The following is a 21,904-nucleotide window of genomic DNA, read 5'->3' on the forward strand; positions in this document are numbered from 1 at the left end:
AGCATATGTCACTCCACCACCCAGATCCACTACTCCGATCCCCAGTCTAAAATGTGAGATTTTGTGTTTGACTGACTGGGCCTATTTTGGCACTGCTAATTTAGTCGACCCTCAGCATTTTTGGAACATGGAGTCTTACTACACCTTGCCAGTCTACTAGATTTCATTTAACCGCAAGTTGGAAAAGTACAAGACCTCACCTTCATACTTGGTAAATCATAACATCATCATAAAGAAAACCGTCGACCTGGGTCCACGGGAGTGTCTAGTGCCTTGGCTGGCGGACTTCTTCACCGGCCGATCTCAAGCTGTCCTATTTAGGAAAGCCACATCGACATTACTACCCTTAACAAAGGGGTGTACCACAGGGCACCAGGATGATGCCACTTTGCTTCCTCATTCTTATCAGTGACGCCCTGAGGGTGACGCCCTGAGGGTGACGCCCTGAGGGACACAAACCACCGCTGGAAGTATGTAGATGACTCAACCTTTGGCATCACTATAAACAACAACTCTTCCCACTTCAGTGCCCTTCAGCACATCAACAACCTTCAGAAATGGACTACGGCCCACGACGTCACTATCAAGCACACCAAGACTGTGATGATACACATCAGCCTGGGTGCAGACGTTATCTTACTCCCTGACATCCTCCGATTAGTCATAGACTTCAAACTGTAAGCGACGGTCTGGAAATCATGTCATCACTGCAATCAAATCTTCCTCAAGTCGTCTATATTTTTCTTCCGATTGAAATAATTAAGCGTTCCACCAGTAGAGATGAGGAATGTCTATATTATTTTCATTCTACCTAGTTCACCTAGTCATCCCTCCCTGGTCCTCGTCACTAACAGCTACACAAAGGGAATAGCTAGAAAGAGTACAGAAAAGTGCATGTCGAATCATCCTGGACCTGTCCACCCTTTCCGACCAACATTCGGAGTTTGACATTAAATTGCTGACACAGACAACCCTTCTCCCCGACGGCCCTCCACTACGAATCGCCGTTCCTCACCACAATCAACTTGTTACAGTCAGAACTCGTACAGACAATCTCAGAACAGTCCTATACCTACAGTTGTGGACATCATAACAACCCAGAAACAAGTGCACAGCTAAGCAAATAAATAGCTCAGGTTTCTGTTAGTTAGATTATGTGATATGTCAAGTACTGTGATACTTTGATCTAATGTTCAACTCAGTGCACAGTATTTACTCTGTAAACATTTCTGCGCATCTGCCACCCTGACTGAGTAGCTGTACCTCACTCACGTGCTTATGCAAAGCGTGGAGATATCCAGCACAACTTGGTCTTACAGTAAGCTCTTGTATGATTAGTTAACTAGCTACTATCATGACCTCCCACTTCTGTAATATATGTAATACTTAACTGTGTATCGTAAGTCCAATAAAATGTCATTAATTTAAGTAATTCATTTTACACACACACACACACACACACACACACACACACACACACACACACACAATTTAATGAGACAAAATAAACCCCTTAACTTTTTCGCGTAACATGGAAATGACTATATGGTAAGAGACATATCATGTACTGTACGTGCAACCATCAGTCTACTACATGACCTAACTTTTGTTCGTGTTGTCACTTAGAAACATTATTCCCGATGTTCTAATGAGTCAGATCCTTCAAACATACAGGACCATGAAACATCGTCTGCTCAGTATTGGATTCTCTGTGAAATGTGTTCATGCAAGTTATGACATCATAAAGAGATGACGGGACAAAGTGAGAGCGCTATACCTGGAATAGCAATATGCAAGATTAAAATAAGCCTTTCACTAAACTGTATTATTCACAAAGTAAACACATAGCCACTCAATTGGTATAATTGGTCTCTTTATTAAGATTTACTTTTCCTCATCATGAAGAGCCGGTCGTTAACGGAGAAATACGACCTCTGCAACCCGTATGCAAAAGAATATTTCATCAGCTTCCGTGAGAGTTGTATGAAATTGCAACAAGAAAAATACCTTAGTAATTACCTAAAACACGCTACAAATTCAAAGTTGCATTTGCTAGGGTTCAAGGCTGGATATATAAACTTTAGAACGAAAGTCACAGTTCTTACTCTTTACAACGTCTTTACAATGTCCCTATTTAGAATGAAATGTCCCATCTGAAGCTGATCAAAGACTGAGATGCCTATGAATGAATACAACGAAGAGCAACAACACTACTTAAATTGACCAAAATAAATCCCGAAAAAAAAAGATATGGAAATCTGAAATGATTGTCTCTTAACCAATGTAGCCTCAAAGGAAATCTAAAAATTTTCAGAATGCTAAATGGTTTTAATAAGTTCAACTGTAAAAAAGTTCCCCATATCAGATGAGAAAAAAAGTGAAAATATATAATTGTTAAGTTGCAGTATGCAAACAACAACAAATATTTTTAAATGAACGTTTTGATAAATTACTATCAGATCTGTGAAGGCAAAGTCTATTAGTACATCCAAATCTCGGCGAGACGATCACTATGATGAGTAGATAAACCTCTTCAAGAAAGATAGCATCATATGCACGGTTATCAACTTTCATCTTCCCAGAGTTGAGCCTCCTCTCCATAGAATCCGGCTACAGATATCAGGTCAAACTCTGTTTCTCATTGAAGATTTCCGATAGAATATCCTTATCAGTATGCTCTCCTCATGCATTATGGTGTTCATAGCCAGTATGCTCTCCTCATGCATTATGGTGTTCATAGCCAGTATGCTCTCCTCATGCATTATGGTGTTCATAGCTATTTTCCTGCCTGCGGATGGGCCAGAAGGAGCGGCGGGTTGGGAGGACTTTTATCCTGCCTGTTTCATTTTGCACACGTTTGGATATGATTACATTATCATTACCCTATATCAGAGAACATCTTCATGGCCCATCCGTTCTCCTGTTATTATGTTATGCCTATGATGGAGACGTGCGTGACACTCGTTACGCTAATGTAGCTCGCTAACCTCAACCTAAAACACTACCATCACATGACAGTCTAACCTTACGACTGCAGCAGAGCCTCTCGATGTGGTATCTTTACATTTTTTCTTCTTTCTCTTATCATTTCCCACCATATTGTGAGACACTCTGCACCAACATCGTCGTGGCATTAGCCTTATTTCTTCATGTTGAATGCTTCACATCAGTCCACAAAACGGCCGGGGCCTTAATCGAAATACAGAGTCATGAAACGGACAAACGTAAAGACAGGGGAAAGTATTTACAAATGTGCCAGGTCATGGGTAATGGGAAAGACATGAGAAGGTAGAGGCCAAAGCTTCGACATGTAGAGAAAGATTAAGTAATCAAAACGGCCCACCTTTGAGTTGTCACTGACTACTAATCAAATGACGCAGCAGCTTGCCGATTATTTCGTGGTCTACGTAGTGGCGGGACACACAAGCAGCTAGTCCTCGGGAGCAAAAACAAAAGTAATACCCATAGAGAGGGAGAGTGAACCGACTTTTCGGCGTAAGGCAAAACGTCACGTTTTGAAGTTTGCGTGGGACAGTTTGCAAGTCGGACCGCTTTCGGCTCAACTCTGTCGAGTAAGGATGCAGAGCTAGAACCACCCCAGATGTGGGAGTAGTACTTCATGCAAGGACGAGTCAATCCTTTGTATAAACGGAGTGATTGTTCAGAAGAAAAGAAGCTTCGACATCTAAACAGGACAATCATTTTTTTTTCTTCTTTCTAGAGGCAGACTTAGCTATTTCCATATGTTGAGTTTCCAAGGAGTGGATGTTACAGCAATATCAAATATGCTCATTGAGTCAGGATGTGGAATTACAGAGCCGCCAAAGGAAAGACGAGAGTTGCGAGGAATATTCGATAGAGAGATGGGTAGAAACTGGGTCTTGGAGGCGTTACAAATAACTAGATTTCGTCTGCTTCACTATGATATCCTGTCCAAGTCTGCGTTTATTGAGGAAGTTATGTCAAAACAAAATGAAGATCGAGTGAGACAAGAAAGAGCAGGATTAAAGGATTTAGAATAATGCAGTCTCGAGTCGTCAGCGTATGAGTGCACTTGATCATTATTGAGGAGAGGAAGCTTTGAAAAAAGGTATAAAGGATAGGGGATAAGACAGAACCTTGAGGGATACCGCTGTTTATGGAGAAAATGGGAGAGGCTAATCCATCAACAATCACAGAAATAGATCGGCCGAAGAGGAAGCTAGCAATGAAGGAGCAAAGTGCGGGAGAGAAATAAAAAGAGGAAAGCTTAGATATTGGACTCCAGTGCCAGACACTGTCAAAAGGTTTGGCTATGCCAAGGGCAACTACACATGACTCTACACAATCTTTCAGAGATGATGACCAGACGTTAGTATGATCTCGCCTTACAGAAACCATCTGGTGATCAGAGAGAAGACTGTGATTGCCGAGGTGTATAATGACATGGGAGTTGAGGAGGGATTCAAAGACTTTGGAAAAGGTAGAGGTCAAAGCAATAGGACGATAGTTAGAGGGGGGTCAAAATGGTCACTCTTCTTAGAGCATGGTTGTATCAATGCATGTTTCCACGGAGAATAAAGTGTTTTGGTTATTAAACAGAAACGAATAGAGACGAGCAAGCACAGGTGCAAAATTCAGAGACGCACTATTTCAGTACACGCAGATGGATGTCATCAGGACCATAAGCCTTGCTTGAGTCCAGAGAGAGAAGCACTTTTCGGACAGTTCGAAAAGATATTACGGGAAGAGGCATAAGACTGGTAAGAGGAGCATCAGGGGTGAAGGAATGTTAATCATCCAAGGTGGAGTTAGAGGAGAAACGGGAACTAAAGAGAGTTGCTTTGTCTATGGGAGTGACAGTTATAGTACCGCCATAACGGAAAAGTCAAAGAAGGATAGAATGACAGAAGTTGTTAAAGATGACTTTGGCTAAAGACCAGAGAGAACTACCAGTGAAGGACGAGATGTTATCGACTTCATCAGAATAAAGGAACGCTTTGCTTCACGGATAACGTGCTTGCAGCGATTATAGGCAGTGATAAAAGCTGAATGAGAGCCAGAGGAATAAGAGTTTTTCCAAACCCGATATGCCTCATCCTTTGCGTGAATTGCTTCAGAGCAGGAACGGTTGAACTATGGATTGAATAAAAAGGTCGTCTTGAAGGAAGAGGGGACAAACACTTCTATTCCCGCAAGGCGTTTGGCGTAGAAGAAAACTTCATCACACAGCAGACAGTAATTTACCCAGGGAAAATTAGAAAATAAGTTTCGTAAGTTTTTCCAGCCAGCTTTGTTGAAGTGCCAGTATTTACGCTTAGAAGGTGTTGATGGAAGGGGATGGAAGAATAGATACATTTATAAGAGTGTGATCAGAAGAACCAACCTGTGGCGAGATTGTGTACTTATAGAGGGGCGGAGTAGATTTGTAAAGCAAACCCAGAATATCATAAGAGTGGTCACAGCTGTCAGGAATATGGATAGGATGGGAGATGATTTGCTCTGAGTCATTAAGAATGGAGAACGTGAGAGCCTAAATCCCTCCACTATCAGTATGGGAGGAATTCAACCATTCCCCATGGTGCACATTAAAATCCCCGAGTTGGACGATTTCGGCTTGCGGGTGAGAGGATGTCACACTCTCATGGCAGGAGTTCAGAGAGTCAAAAAGATGTATAAAACTTGTAGAATTAGGAAAGAAATAGACGCAACAGAGAAAAAGTTTGGCAGTTGGGAGGCAACCTTAAGAAATATAACATCAATGCTTGGGGATTCAAAGTCCTTGAGGCGTGCAACAGGTGTGTTGACGGTGGAATAAGCTCAAACACCACCTTCGAACCGGAGTCGTGTGTGGTGGTTATAGCTGGATATGTAAAAGGAACTAGTGAGAACGTCACTAGACAACTGTGTCACAGAGAGAAGTAAGATATTAGGAGAGGTACGAGACAGATGGTGTTCAACAGAGGAGAGATTACTAGAGAGACCGCGAATGTTGGTATAGTGAACAGAAAAAGAGAATGATCCAACGTAGAAAGAAAGGTCGTGGGAGGGGCCGGTACTACTACTCTCCTTCTCATTCGCAGTAAAGTCTGGCGGAAACCCGGAGATTCTTAACCCCATAATGCCGGGGCTATGGGCCATAGATTTATCAGACTCTTTCATAAAAGTACTTAATAATGTTTGAGTGAACAGGAGTTGGCAGAAGTACTTATGTAAAAAAGAGCAAAGTTTGAGTAGTTGTCTGGTGCTTGTAAGGAGAAGATGGTGGGACTAGCCCGGTCATCCCGTTTTAATATGACGTAAAGTAAGACCAACAATCCGGACCTGGAGAGTGTAAGATGGTTCCGGCCACCACTTTAACGTTACTCAGTCAGGACGGTAGTAACACCCTGGGCGGCTGTTGTCAACATCTTACTACCTAATATGTTGTTCGAAGGGTAGGAGATGGGATGATCCTTCAGTTGGCCCAGGTACTGGGAAGAGCCAATACACTGTCAACTGAGCCCTCTGTCTCACTGGTGGCAGAGTCGGTCACTCTTTCGCAGATCACTTTCAGTAGTACCTACATCAATCTATAATTTACTTCCTCAAAAATCTGAAATCCACACATGCTCATCGTGAGGACAGACCATTTCCATTTCAGGTGTCTAGTAAAGAAGATTGAACATTGACGATGAACATTGACGATGCAATATGTTCAACATTAACAATAATCAAAGCAATCGACAGTGATCTACAAAAAAAAAAAAGAATCTACAGCAATCGACAACGTCCAGAAAATGTGACAACAATAAACAAAAGGGACAAAAATCATTAAAATGATTAAACAATTAAAACAAATTGATTCGTAACTTATTATGGCTCCCAAGATTCTACACACTCACAAACACCTGACTGAGCATCACATCTTTTTTGTTATGTTAAAAATGTTTCTTAAAACATCGAATTATATTCCAAACCACTTTATAACTGTATTCCAAACCCTTTCATCATTGCTTTCATATAGAAATTTTCATATAGACTGCAGGAAAACGTATAATGTATGTAAATATGAAACTATGTATCAGTGCATTAAGGGCTTCTACAAGAATAAGTATGCAAATCAAAACTCTATGGAATGCTAAACCAGACGATCTACGATCTAATTTGTAACGTGATTTTGATGTGTGAAAATATCCTGAAGATCGACCGTGTCTTACAATGCGGAAATGAATAAATAGATAAGAACATGACAGAAATAATAGATTTGATAAATAAACAATAAATAACTTGATTGAATATATATATATATATATATATATATATATATATATATATATATATATATATATATATATATATATATATATATATATATATACATATATATATATATATATATATTTTCTTTCTTTCGTACTATTCGCCATTTCCCGCAATAGCGAGGTAGCATTAAGAACAGAGGACTGGGCCTTTGAGGGAATATCCTCACCTGGCCCCCTTCTCTGTTCCTTCTTTTGGAAAATTGAAAAAAAACGAGAGGGGAGGATTTCCAGCCACCCGCTCCCTCCCCTTTTAGTCGCCTTCTACGACACGCAGGGAATACGTGGGAAGTATTCTTTCTCCCCTATCCCCAGGGATACCCTATCCCCAGGGATAATATATATATATATATATATATATATATATATATATATATATATATATATATATATATATATATATATATATATATATATATATATATATATATATATATATATATATATATATATATATATATATATATATATATATACATATATATAGTTGGATATATATATATATATATATATATATATATATATATATATATATATATATATATATATATATATCCAACTATATATATGTATATATATATATATATAGAGCAATGCAGTTGAGGGAATAATTGGTGTACATGGGTGTTCAGTGTTGTAAATGGAAATGGTGAGGAGCTTGTAGATTTGTGTGCCGAAAAAAGACTGGTGATTGGGAATACCTGGTTTAAAAGGAGAGATATACGTACATAAGTATACGCACGTAAGTAGGAAAGATGGCCAGAGAGCGTTATTGGATTACGTGTTAATTGATAAGCGCGTGAAAGAGAGACTTTTGAATGTTAATGTGCTGAGAGGTGCAACTGGAGGGACGTCTGATCATTATCTTGTGGAGGCGAAGGTGACGATCTGTTGAGGTTTTCAGAAAAGAAGAGAGAATGTTGAGGTGAAGAGAGTGGTGAGAGTAAGTGAGCTTTGTAAGGAGTCTTGTGTGAGGAAGTACAAGGAAAGACTGAGTACAGAATGGAAAAAGGTTAGAGCAAAGGACATAAAGGGAGTGGGGGTGGAATGGGATGTATTTAAGGAAGCAGTGATGGCTTGCTCAAAAGATGCTTGTGGCATGAGAAGCGTGGGAGGTCGGCAGATTAGAAAGGGTAATGAGTGGTGTGATAAAGAAGTAAGATTATTAGTGAAAGAGAAGAGAGAGGTATTTGGACGATATTTGCAGGGATATAGTGCAAGTGACTGGAAGTTGTATAAAAGAAAGAGGCAGGAGGTCAAGAGAAAGGTGCAAGAGGTGAAAAAGAAGGCAAATGAGAGTTTGGGTGAGAGTATCATTAAATTTTAGGGAGAATAAAAGGACTTTTGGAAGGAGGTAAACAAAGAGAACAAGAGAACAAATGGGAACGTCGGTAAAGGGGGCTAATGGGGAGGTAATAACAAGTAGTGGTGATGTGAAAAGGAGATGGAGTGAGTATTTTAGAGGTTTGTTGAATGTTAGATGATAGAGTGACAGATATAGGGTGTTTTGGTCGAGGCGCTGTGCGAAGTGAGAGGGTTGGGGAGAATGATTTGGTAAACAGAGAAGAGGTAGTAAAAGCAGATGAAAGCCGGCAAGTCAGCGGGTTCAGACTGTATTGCAGTGGAATTTATTAAAAAAGGGGGTGACTGTACTGCGGACTGGTTGGTAAGGATATTTTTTTGAATGTATGACTCATTGTGAGGAGCCTGAGGATTGGTGGAATGCATGCATAGTGCCATTGTACAAAGGCAAAGGGGATAAAGGTGAGTGCACAATTTGCAGAGGAATAAGTTTGTTGAGTATTCCTGGGAAATTATATGGGAGGGTATTGATTGATAGGGTGAAGGCATGTACAGAGCGTCAGATTGGGGAAGAGCAGTGTGGTTTCAGAAGTAGTAGAGGGTGTGTGGATCAAGTGTTCGCTTTGAAGAATGTATGTGAGAAATACTTAGAAAAGCAAATGGATTTGTATGTAGCATTTATGGATCTGGAGAGGGCATATGATAGAGTTGATAGAGATGCTCTGTGGAAGGTACTAAGAATACATGGTTTGGTAGGCAAGTTGTTAGAAGCAGTGAACAGTTTTTTATCGAGGATGTATAGCATGTGTACGAGTAGGAAGAGAGGAAAGTGATTGGTTCTTATTGAAAATTGGTTTGCGGCAAGGAGTGCGTGATGTCTCTATGGTTGTTTAATTTGTTTATGGATGGGGTTGTTAGGGAGGTGAATGCAAGAGTGTTGGAGGGAGGGGCAAGTTTGCAGTCTGTTGTGGATGAGAGGGCTTGGGAAGTGAGTCAGTTGCTGTTCGCTGATGGTAGAGCGCTGGTGGTTGATTCGGGTGAGAAACTGCAGAAGCTGGTGACTGAGTTTGGTAAAGTGTGTGAAAGAAGAAAGCTGAGAGTAAATGTGAATAAGAGCAAGGTTATCAGGTACAGTAGGGATGAGGGACAAGTCAAATGGGAGGAAAGTTTGAGTGGGGAAAAACTGGAGGAATTGAAGTATTTTAGACATCTATGAGTGGATTTGGCAGCGGATGGAACCATGGAAGCGGAAGTGAGTTACAGGGTGGGGGAGGGGGGGAAAGTTCTGGGAGCGTTGAAAAGTATGTGGAAGTCGAGATCATTATCTCAGAAAGCAAAAATAGGTATGTTTGAAGGAATAGTGGTTTCAACAATGTTATATGGTCACAAGGCGCGGGCTATAGATAGGGTTATACGGAGGAGGGTGGATGTGTTGGAAATGAGATGTTTGAGGACAATATGTGGTGTTATGTGGCTTGATCGAGTAAGTAATAAAAGGGTATGAGAGATGTGTGGCAATAAAAAGAGTGTGGTAGAGAGAGCAGAAGAGGGTGTTTTGAAATGGTTTGGTCACACGGAGAGAATGAGTGAGGAAAGATTGACAAAGAGGATATATGTGTCAGAGGCGAAGGGAACGAGGAGAAGTGGGAGACTAATTTGGAGGTGGAAGGATGGAGTGAAAAAAATATTGAGCGATCGGGGCCTGAACGAGCAGTAGGATGAAAGGCGTGCAAGGAATAGAGTGAATAGGAATGATGTGGTATACCGGCGTGGACTTACTGTCAATGGATTGAACCAGGGCATGTGAAGCGTCTGGGGTAAACCATGGAAAGTTTTGTGGGGCCTGGATGTGTGGCGGGGTGGCGACGAGGATGGATGGGGGCAGCAAGTAAGTGTCTGTACATGTGTATATATATATATATATATATATATATATATATATATATATATATATATATATATATGTGTGTGTATGTACCTATATGTATGCATTTATTGAGATATATGAGTATGTATATGTGCTACTGTGAGAGTGTATGTATATACTTGTGTATGTGGGTGGGTTGGGCCATCCTTTGTCTGTTTTTCTTGCGCCACCTCGCAAACGCGGGAGAAAGCAAATAAATGTAATTAAATCAATGTATAGGAATATATATATATATATATCTGTATATATCTTAAACCGTTTCCAGTGAATTTGATGTACCTTACATCGCAATCACAGAGAGGTAATGTGTAATCAGTGTAACACCTTAAAGTTAAAGGATGAAAGGGTATCTCTATCCATTAAATTTTTCCATGAAATATTTCAATTTGCTGATAGAAATTTAGATAACAATTTTGAGTGAGATACTTCTATCTAGTAGCTAAGCGTCTTCCTTAAAACATTGGTACGTTATTTACATAGAGATAGAAGTGTTTTATATATATTCTATTTGTGAAGGAATATGATGAACAGCTTATGGAACTGAGTCCTGATAAAAGACACGTAATTAAAAAAGGCATATAATCATACTTGGGTAAGGGAGGTTTGGAGTCAACAGGAATAGCTGGATTATGTACTAATTCATAGGTGTGCAAAGCAGAAACTTCTGGGTTTAAATGCACCGAGATGGGCAGCTGGTGCGATGTCTGACCTCCTTTTGGTGTTTATGGGTGGTGTGTTTAGGGAGAGGTGCGGGCATGTAGCTGTAGGGAATGAAGGGGCTTGGGAAGTGAGTCAGCTGTTGTTTGCTGATGATGCAGCACTGGTGGCAGATTAGAGTGAGAGCTTACAGAAGTAGGTGACTGTGTTCGAAAGAATATGTTAGAGGAGGAGGATGAGAGGAAATGTGAATAAAAGCAACGTTATTAGTTTTAGCAAGGTGGAGGGACAGGTTAGTTAGGGAACGAGCTTATATGAAGAAAATCTGGAGATTTGAGGATGAGTGAAGGGAAGAAAGTTCTTGGGCCACTGAGGAATGTGTGGAAAGACAGGATGTTATATGGTAGGGCGAAAATGAGTATGTTTGAAGGCATAGTAGTGCCAACGATGGTGTATGGATGTAAGGCATGGACTTCAGATGAGGATGAGCAGAGGAAGGTGGAAGTATTGGAACGAAATGTTTGAGGACAATATGTGGTGTGAGGTGGTTTGATAGAGTAAGCGGTAAAATGGTAGGAGGGGGTGTGGTAGTAAAAAGAGTGTGGTTGACAGAGCAGAATAGGGTGTGCTGAAGTGTTTTGGACATATGAAGGAAATGAGTGGTCCGAAGGAAGGGAAGAAGTCACATTGGCGATGGTCTCCAGGGCTTGTTTCTGTAGAAGGGGCAGATCTGTCTTGAAGGCTGGTGTGTATGAAACAGCTGTGAGAGGAATACACCAGCGGTGCGGGCCAAGGTCGATTTCCTCCACAGAAGGTTTAAGCAAACAGTTTTAACAAGGGTGCCGCCACCAGGTCGAAGCCGAGGCCTAGGTGCATTAGGGTTGAGTGAAGTTCTAATGATGTTAGGGTGGTGAGGAGAAATATAAAAGGGAAGGCATTCAACAGTAAAGTACGTTACATTAGTTTAAATCCTGTCTACTTGAGGAGGAAGGTTGAGTTCGTGCAGCTTGTTAACAATCCTGGTGGAGACTGGATAACCCAGGATGAATCGCAGTGATTTATTTTGAATTTTTTCAAGAGGTTCTAAAGCTGTCTTGGGTAGTTGACTAAGAGTAGGAGAGAAGTAACAACAACTAATCGAGTAAATGTTATGGAGATACTTCTGGCCACAGGGATGGAAACCCCAACAGCGTTGTTGGTGAGCAACTTGAGAGGTCTTAGGCGTCTCACAGACGAGTCAGTAGGTTTTGAACGATGGGATGTACATGTGGTCGCACTGGGTTTGTGGGGATAATCCGTACAGGTGTACCCAGATAGAAGTAAGAGGTACTGCGTACACAGTGAGTGGTATGTCAATGGTGCCGACAATGAAATCTGGAAGAGTTCATGAGTTGGGGGGAAGAAGATCCTGCTCTTCTCCGAGGAAAGCATGGGGCCATGTGAGGAAGAAGACACACATAACGAGTGAAGGAAGCGCTGGAGATCTTCTGGAGAGTGTGAATGAATGCAGATATCCTCAGCGTAGCAGGTAACTTGGCTCCGGGGACATCAGTAATATGTAGACATTGCGGTGCATGAGGATATCAAAAAGAGACTAAGGACACCTCTTTGTGTAGTACCTAATTCGAAGTTCCTGGTAATGCTAGGTGACCCCTTAAGATGAACGCGAGAGGATCTTTTACACAGGCAACCTCGTATTCCTCTCAATAGGATTCCTTTAAAGTCAAAATCCACTAGCTGGTCGAGGATGATTTCTTTATTCGCAACATCAAATGCGTTTTTCAAATCAATAAAGGTCACAACACTGGTAGAGGAGAGGCGGGTGTACAGCTCTAGGTGACAGTGATATGTGCTTCGTTGCAGCAAAGATTCGTAGAGTCTGGGTGAGAGCTTGTCCTTGCACCTAAACAAGGGGCGTGTGAGGAAGATACGTTCCAGTACTTTCCTGAGGTCCAGGCTTGCGGCACGTACCTTTGTCGGAAGGAAAGGTTGTAGAGCCGGAGAAGGGAGTGACCAGGTACTTCCAGAAGGCGTAGGACTGAGCACTACGAGATGCCGTCATCACTTAGAGCTGTTGTTTTACCACTGGCAAGGGCACGGCGTATTTCGCCCTTGGTTTAAATTCTTTATCTTTTTCGTCCGTCTTCAGTAATGCTGCAGTCAGGCGGAGTCTCGCACTATGACTTTTCTTAGAAGGGAGTCGTCTCTTGTATGTGTGCGGGGAGGTTGCAGACCCTAGATTGTTCAGTCCAGGTATCAACGAGATCTTAAGTGTATTGAGCTGGACTGTGGTGAAGAGCACTGGCAGTCTTCTTCCTTATTGCCTTACTGATGAGATGCCACGTGGACACTACGCTTGTTTGATGACTGATGTTATTTGTGTATTTGTGCCAGGTTTCGGTGTAGACACATTGTTGTAGGACAACTAAGTCATTACTGGACAACTGGTATTGGTGCAAGGTGCCAGGAATTGGTTGCCTCCGATAGGTGAGATGATTCTCCACTACCTTGCTCTCCGCTTGGATGATGCGACTTGTTGAATACATTCGCCACAACCAACTCTTTTGTTGAGTCATAGGTGGAGCCACGCACTCTCGAGGAAGCACTGTTGACCACATCCTTTCATCCGGACTCGTGGCGTCCCAGGTCGTGTTCATCTGTACCTGCCATTTTCTCGAATCACCTTTCCCTCGGCCTCCGTTACTCAGTCCCGATTGCACCTTCCTCTGTCTATGATTGTGCTCGCATCAGTATTCCTCCTAATTGCTGCCCTAACTACATTACATATATGTCTACCCTCCTTCCCACACTTGATTTAGAGTCTCCCGGAAAAAACATTATTTCTCTCTTGTCAGCTCCATGCACGACTACTTCACCTAATATGTCAGTATGCCACACATCAAGAACCACTCAAAAGCTCTCCCTTTTGATAATGATTTTACTTTACTTCACATGCTGCTTAAATCTTTAATGTAAATGTTGCCTTCGGCAACATTAATACTATAAACAATATCTTAATCGTGAACTCACCAGAAAAGTCTCCTCGATGCATCTATAAAGTGCCATGTAGAAATTGGGAGAAGTTATATATATATATATATATATATATATATATATATATATATATATATATATATATATATATATATATATATATATATATATATATATATATATTATCCCTGGGGATAGGGGAGAAAGAATACTTCCCACGTATTCCCTGCGTGTCGTAGAATGCGACTAAAAGGGGAGGGAGCGTGGGGCTGGAAATCCTCCCCTCTCGTTTTTTTTTTCTTTTTTTTTTTTTATTTTCCAGAAGAATATATATATATATATATATATATATATATATATATATATATATATATATATATATATATATATATATATATGAATATATATATATATATATATATATATATATATATATATATATATATATATATATATATATATATATATATATATATATATATATATGAATATATATATATATATATATATATATATATATATATATATATATATATATATATATATATATATATATATATATATATATATATATATATATATATATATATATATATATATATGAATATATATATATATCTATATATATATATATATATATATATATATATATATATATATATATATATATATATATATATATATATATATATATATATCTTTCTTTTCTTTCATACTATTCGCCATTTCCCGCATTAGCGAGGTAGCGTTAAGAACAGAGGACTGGGCCTTTAAGGAAATATCCTCACCTGGCCCCCTTCTCTGTTCCTTCTTTTGGAAAATTCAAAAAATGAGAGGGGAGGATTTCCAGCCCCCCGCTCCCTTACATAAATACAGAAAATTGAGAAAGTTTAAAAATTTATCTAATTCAAACTTAAATTTTCTTTTTTACCTGAATTCTTGAATATACATGTCCCACTTCTTAAAAGTTGTATTACTATTCACTTTCACTGGTGAGTCTATAAAAGCACAGAAAATATTGTAGATTTCCTTTAATTTCAATTCTCATATGTTAAATGTTCATTTCTAACGAGTTTGTTTTCATCTAAAATATAAATACAGTCCATTTCCTTTTCCCAGATTACCTAGCTGGAATATCTGATCACTGAAAGTACTAATATGTTATGTCTTAAGGACTATAATACTGTATGTATGTTGGACCACACATTTGATGTTTTGTCCCTGTTCCTGCTCATGCCCAAGCCCCACTGTGACTTACAGTCCATGACAGTTCCCTCAGTTCTGGACAATGTTTACTACAGATATTATATTCACACTGTACATAATTTTACCATGAGTAATATGAAAAAAATATGCTATACAGCTTGATGATACAGATTTAAGAGAAAAATGTGTTTACATGAGAAAGACAGACAACAGGTGGCCTGAGTGGCCCATGACTGGGTTGTCTGGAAAAAAGATTTCAACATGACAAGAAAATGATATATATATATATATATATATATATATATATATATATATATATATATATATATATATATATATATATATATATATCTTTTATTTCATTTATTATTTTGCTTTGTCGCTGTCTCCCGCGTTTGCGACGTACCGCAAAGAAACAGACAAAAGAAATGGCCCAACCCACCCCCATACACATGTATATACATACACGTCCACACACTCAAATATACATAACTATACATCTCAATGTACACATATATATATATATATATATATATATATATATATATATATATATATATATATATATATATATATATACAAACACATACATATACACATATACACATGTACATAATTCATACTGTCTGCCTTGATTTATTCCCATCGCCACCTCGCCACACATGGAATAACATCCCCCTCCCCACACATGTGTGCGAGGTAGCGCTAGGAAAAGACAACAAAGGCCCCATTCGTTCACACTCAGTCTCTAGTTCTCATGCAATAATGCCCGAAACCACAGCTCCCTTTCCACATCCAGGCCGCACACAACTTTCCATGGTTTACCCCAGACGCTTTACATGCCCTGATTCAGTCCATTGACAGCACGTCGACCCCTATATACCATATCGATCCAATTCACTCTATTCCTTGCCCGCCTTTCACCCTCCTGCATGTTCAGGCCCCGATCACTCAAAATATTTTTCACTCCATCTTTCCACCTCCAATTTGGTCTCCCACTTCTCCTCGTTCCCTCCACCTCCGACACATATATTCTCTTGGTCAATCTTTCCTCACTCATTCTCTCCATGTGCCCAAAACATTTCAAAACACCCTCTTCTGCTCTCTCAACCACACTCTTTTTATTTCCACGCATCTTTCTTACCCTTACATTACTTACTCGATCAAACAACCTCATACCACATATTGTCCTCAAACATCTCATTTCCAGCACATCCACCCTCCTGCGCACAACTCTATCCATAGCCCACGCCTCGCAACAATACAACATTGTTGGAACCACTATTCCTTCAAACATAACCATTTTTGCTTTCCGAGATAATGTTCTCGACTTCACACATTCTTCAAGGCTCCCAGGCTTCAAGGCTCCCCCACCCTATGATTCACCTCCGCTTCCATGGTTTCATCCGCTGCCAGATCCACTCCCAGATATCTAAAACGCTTTACTTCCTCCAGTTTTTCTCCATTCAAACTTACCTCCCAATTGACTTCACCCTCAACCCTACTGTACCTAATAACCTTGCTCTTATTCACATTTACCCTTAACTTTCTTCTTTCACACACTTTACCAAACTCATTCACCAGCTTCTGCAGTTTCTCACATGAATCAGCCAACAGCGCTGTATCATCAGCGAATAACAGCTGACTCACTTCCCAAGCTCTCTCATCCACAGCATACTGCATACTTGCCTCTCTTTCCAAAACTCTTGCATTCACCTCCCTAACATCTACATCCATAAACAAATTAAACAACCATGGAGACATCACACACCCCTGCCGCAAACCTACATTCAATGAGAACCAATCACTTTCCTCTCTTCCTACACGTACACATGCCTTACATCCTCGATAAGAACTTTTCACTGCTTCTAACAACTTGCCTCCCACACCATATATTCTTAGTACCTTCCACAGAGCATCTCTATAAACTCTATCATATGCCTTCTTCAGATCCATAAATGCTACATACAAATCCATTTGCTTTTCTAAGTATTTCTCACCTACATTCTTCAAAGCAAACACCTGACCCACACATCCTCTACCACTTCTGAAACCACACTGCTCTTCCCCAATTTGATGCTCTGTACATACCTTCACCCTCTCAATCAATACCCTCCCATATAATTTACCAGGAATACTCATCAAACTTATTCCTCTGTAATTTGAGCACTCACTCTTACCCCTTTGCCTCTGTACAATGGCACTATGCAAGCATTCCGCCAATCCTCAGGCTCCTCATCATGAATCACACATGCATTGAATAACCTTACCAACCAGTCAACAATACAGTCACCCCTTTTTTAATGAATTCCACTGCAATACCATCCAAACCTGCTAACTTGCCAGCTTGCATCTTCCGCAAAGCTTTTACTACCTCTTCTCTGTTTACCAAATCATTTTCCCTAACCCTCTCACTTTGCACACCACCTCGACCAAAACACCCTATATCTGCCACTCTATCATCAAACACATTCAACAAACCTTCAAAATACTCACTCCATCTCCTTCTTACATCACCACTACTTGTTATCACCTCCCCATTAGCCCCCTTCACTGAAGTTCCCATTTGCTTACTTGTCTTACGCACTTTATTAACCTCCCTCCAGGACATCTTTTTATTCTCCCTAAAATTTAATGATACTCTCTCACCCCAACTCTCATTTGCCCTCTTTTTCACCTCTTGCACATGTCTCTTGACCTCCTGCCTCTTTCTTTTAAACATCTCCCACTCATTTGCATTTTTTCCCTGCAAAAATCGTCCAAATGCCTCTCTCCTCTCTTTCACTAATAATCTTACTTCTTCATCCCACCACTCACTACCCTTTCTAATCAACCCACCTCCCATGCTTCTCATGCCACAAGCATCTTTTGCGCAAGCCATCACTGCTTCCCTGAATACATCCCACTCCTCCACCACTCCCTTTACCTCCTTTGTTCTCACGTTTTTCCATTCTGTACTCAGTCTCTCCTGGTACTTCCTCAGACAAGTCTCCTTCCCAAGCTCACTTACTCTCACCACCCTCTTCACCCCAACATTCTCTCTTCTTTTCTGAAAATCCATACAAATCTTCACCTTCGCCTCCACAAGATAATGATCAGACATCCCTCCAGTTGCACCTCTTAGCACATTAACATCCAAAAGTCTCTCTTTCGCGCGCCTTTCAATTAATACTTAATCCAATGACGCTCTCTGGCCATCTCTCCTACTTACATACGTATACTTATGTATATCTCGCTTTTTAAACCAGGTATTCCCAATCACCAGTCCTTTTTCAGCACATAAATCTGTAAGCTCTTCACCATTTTCATTTACAACACTGAACACCCCATGTATACCAATTATTCCCTCAACTGCCACATTACTCACCTTTGCATTCAAATCATCCATCACTATAACCCGGTCTTGTGCATCAAAACCACAAACACACTCATTCAGCTGCTACCAAAACACTTTCCTCTCATGATGTTTCTTCTCATGTCCAGGTGGATATGCACCAATAATCACCCATCTCTCTCCATCAACTTTCAGTTTTACCCATATTAATCTAGAATTTACTTTCTTACATTCTATCACATACTCCCACAACTCCTGTTTCAGGAGTAGTCCTACTCCTCCCCTTGCTCTTGTCCTCTCACTAACCCCTGACTTTACTCCTAAGACATTCCCAAACCACTCTTCCCCTTTACCGTTGAGCTTCGTTTCACTCAGAGCCAAAACATCCTGGTTCCTTTCCTCAAACATACTACCTATCTCTCCTTTTTTCACATCTTATATATATATATATATATATATATATATATATATATATATATATATATATATATATATATATATATATATATATATATATATATATATATATATTATTATTATTATTATTATTATTATTATTATCAATATTATTATTATTATTATTATATTTTGTCGCTGTCTTCCGCGATAGCGAGGTAGCGCAAGGAAACGGACGAAAGAATTGCGAAACTCGCCCTCATGCACATGTATATACATACACGTCCACATACGCACATAAATATACCTATACATTTCTACGTATACATGTATATAAATACACAGACATATGCATATATACACATGTACATCCCTATGAGTCCACGGGGAAAATGAAACACGAAAAGTTCCTAAGTGCACTTTCGTGTAATAATCACATCATCAGGGGAGACACAAGAAAGGAATATAACAGTCAGTTGATATACATCGAAGAGACGAAGCTAGGACGCCATTTGGTAAACATGTGATTGTCCAAAAAATACAACAAGCGTTCATAAACTTATCATTTTACATATCTTATCAACAATAAAATCATCTAATTTGTACAGACCATCACTAATATTAAGATTGTAATTCTTTGTGTATCTAATAATAGAACATTCAATGATATTTCTCTTGGTAATAGAGTTAGAGTTAACAACTGAGATGGCGTTACTCCAGTCAATACAATGATCATAGTTTTTAACATGATTAAACAAGACATTTGATTCTTGTCCCGTTCTTATACTATATTTATGTTGCTTAAGTCTAACAGAAAGATCCTTACCAGTCTGACCAACATAAAATTTATCACAGTTTCCACAAGGAACTTTATAGATGCAACCAAGAGAATTTTCTGGTGAATTCCTGATTAAGATATTCTTTATAGTATTATTGTTGCTAAAGGCAACATTTACAATAAAGGATTTAAGCAACAGTGGAAGCAAAGTTAAATTATTGTTAAAAGTGGAACTAAAAGATTCTTGGGTCCATGGGAGGTTTGGGTTCAACTCTATAAAATGATTTCTTTGCTAACTTAAGGGATTTATCAATGAAAGATCTAGGGTACTTTAACTTAGATCCAATAGAATATATCTTCTCAAACTCATCATCAATAAACTCTGGGCTGAAAATACGTGATGCCCTTTGGAACATAGATTGAAATGATGAATATTTAACTCTTTCATGTTGAGATGAGTAATAATGGATATATGAGCATACATTGGTGGGTTTTCTGTATATGCTAAACTTAAACTTTTTTCCTTGTCTATGGATCATGCAATCTAAAAATGGTAGTATACAATTACTTTCATTTTCTACAGTAAATTTGATGGCAGGTACTAAATTGTTAAGTAAGGGGAGAAATATTTGTAAATTTTCATTTGTTGGCCAAACACAAAGAACATCATCTACATACCTAAAACAAATTGCATTAGAAGGTAAGATATCCTTTAGTAATTTTGTTTCAAAAAATTCCATATAAAGATTACTTAGTACAGGTGAAAGAGGGTTACCCATTGCCATACCAAATTTTTGAGCATAATAATCTCCATTAAATTGAAATACACAGTCTTTTATACACAATTTTATCAGTTCAATGAAATTAGACTTTGAAACAGGTAATTGAATATCATTCAAGACATCAAATGAATATTCTAAAAGGTCATCAACTGGAACTTTAGTGAAAAGTGAGGAAACATCAAAGCTAACTTGTTTGAAATCAAAATTAATATTGATATTGTTTAGCTTGCTGACTAAATCTACATTGTTCATGATATTAGAATCTGATACCTTACCCACTAAAGGGCTTAATAAGGAAGCTAACCATTTTGATAATTTATATGTGATGGAGCCTACTGAACTCACTATAGGTCTTGCTAGAGAATTTTGTTTATGTGTTTTGATAAGTCCATACATATATGGCAATGAAGGGGACAAAGATGACAAATTTTTGATAAGAGAAATGTTACCTTTCAACAACAACTTCATTTCTTTATTGAAGTGAGAATTAACTGTTTCTAAGGGATTTTTACTAAGTTTAGAATATGTTGTGTTATCAATGAATGAATCATTCATTTTAGATAAATAGTTACTTTTGTCTAAATTCACAACAGTGTTAGCCTTATCTGCTTTAGTAATATGTATATCCTTGTCTTTTTTTAAGGTGTTTATAGCTCTTATGAATCTTTTAGGGCAATTAGCTTCCACTGGTTTTGACAAACTGGCATACACTAAACCCTTGCAAATGTTAATATCATCATTACTTAAATTACTGTATTTTTCTAAATTACATAAAGAATGTGACATCAACACAGCTGGCTTCTCTGTTAGAGCATACAAAACTTAAACCATAGCCTAATGCATACAAGGAATCTTTATCTAGTTGTTTATTAAACAGGTTTACCACAAAAGATGGGTTTGTGTTCTTAGTCCAGTCACTGTTTTCAATAAGATTGTCCAACTTACAGTTTAGTGACACTTGTAGCCTATTGCGTTCTTTCCTTAATTCATCATAGCATGTTTACCAAATGGCGTCCTAGCTTCGTCTCTTCGATATATATCAACTGACTGTTATATTCCTTTCTTGTGTCTCCCCTGATGATGTGATTATTACACGAAAGTGCACTTGAGAACTTTTCGTGTTTCATTTTCCCCGTGGACTCGTAGGAATATCTTGATCACGCGCAAAATTGTGATGCTTTCTAGCATGGATTCCACACGGCTCTTCTGTTACTTCTCTACAAGCTGTCCTGGACTTTCTCCTTTCGT

This window comes from Panulirus ornatus, chromosome 12, assembly GCF_036320965.1.
Source record: "Panulirus ornatus isolate Po-2019 chromosome 12, ASM3632096v1, whole genome shotgun sequence".
NCBI classification, from domain to species: domain Eukaryota; kingdom Metazoa; phylum Arthropoda; class Malacostraca; order Decapoda; family Palinuridae; genus Panulirus; species Panulirus ornatus.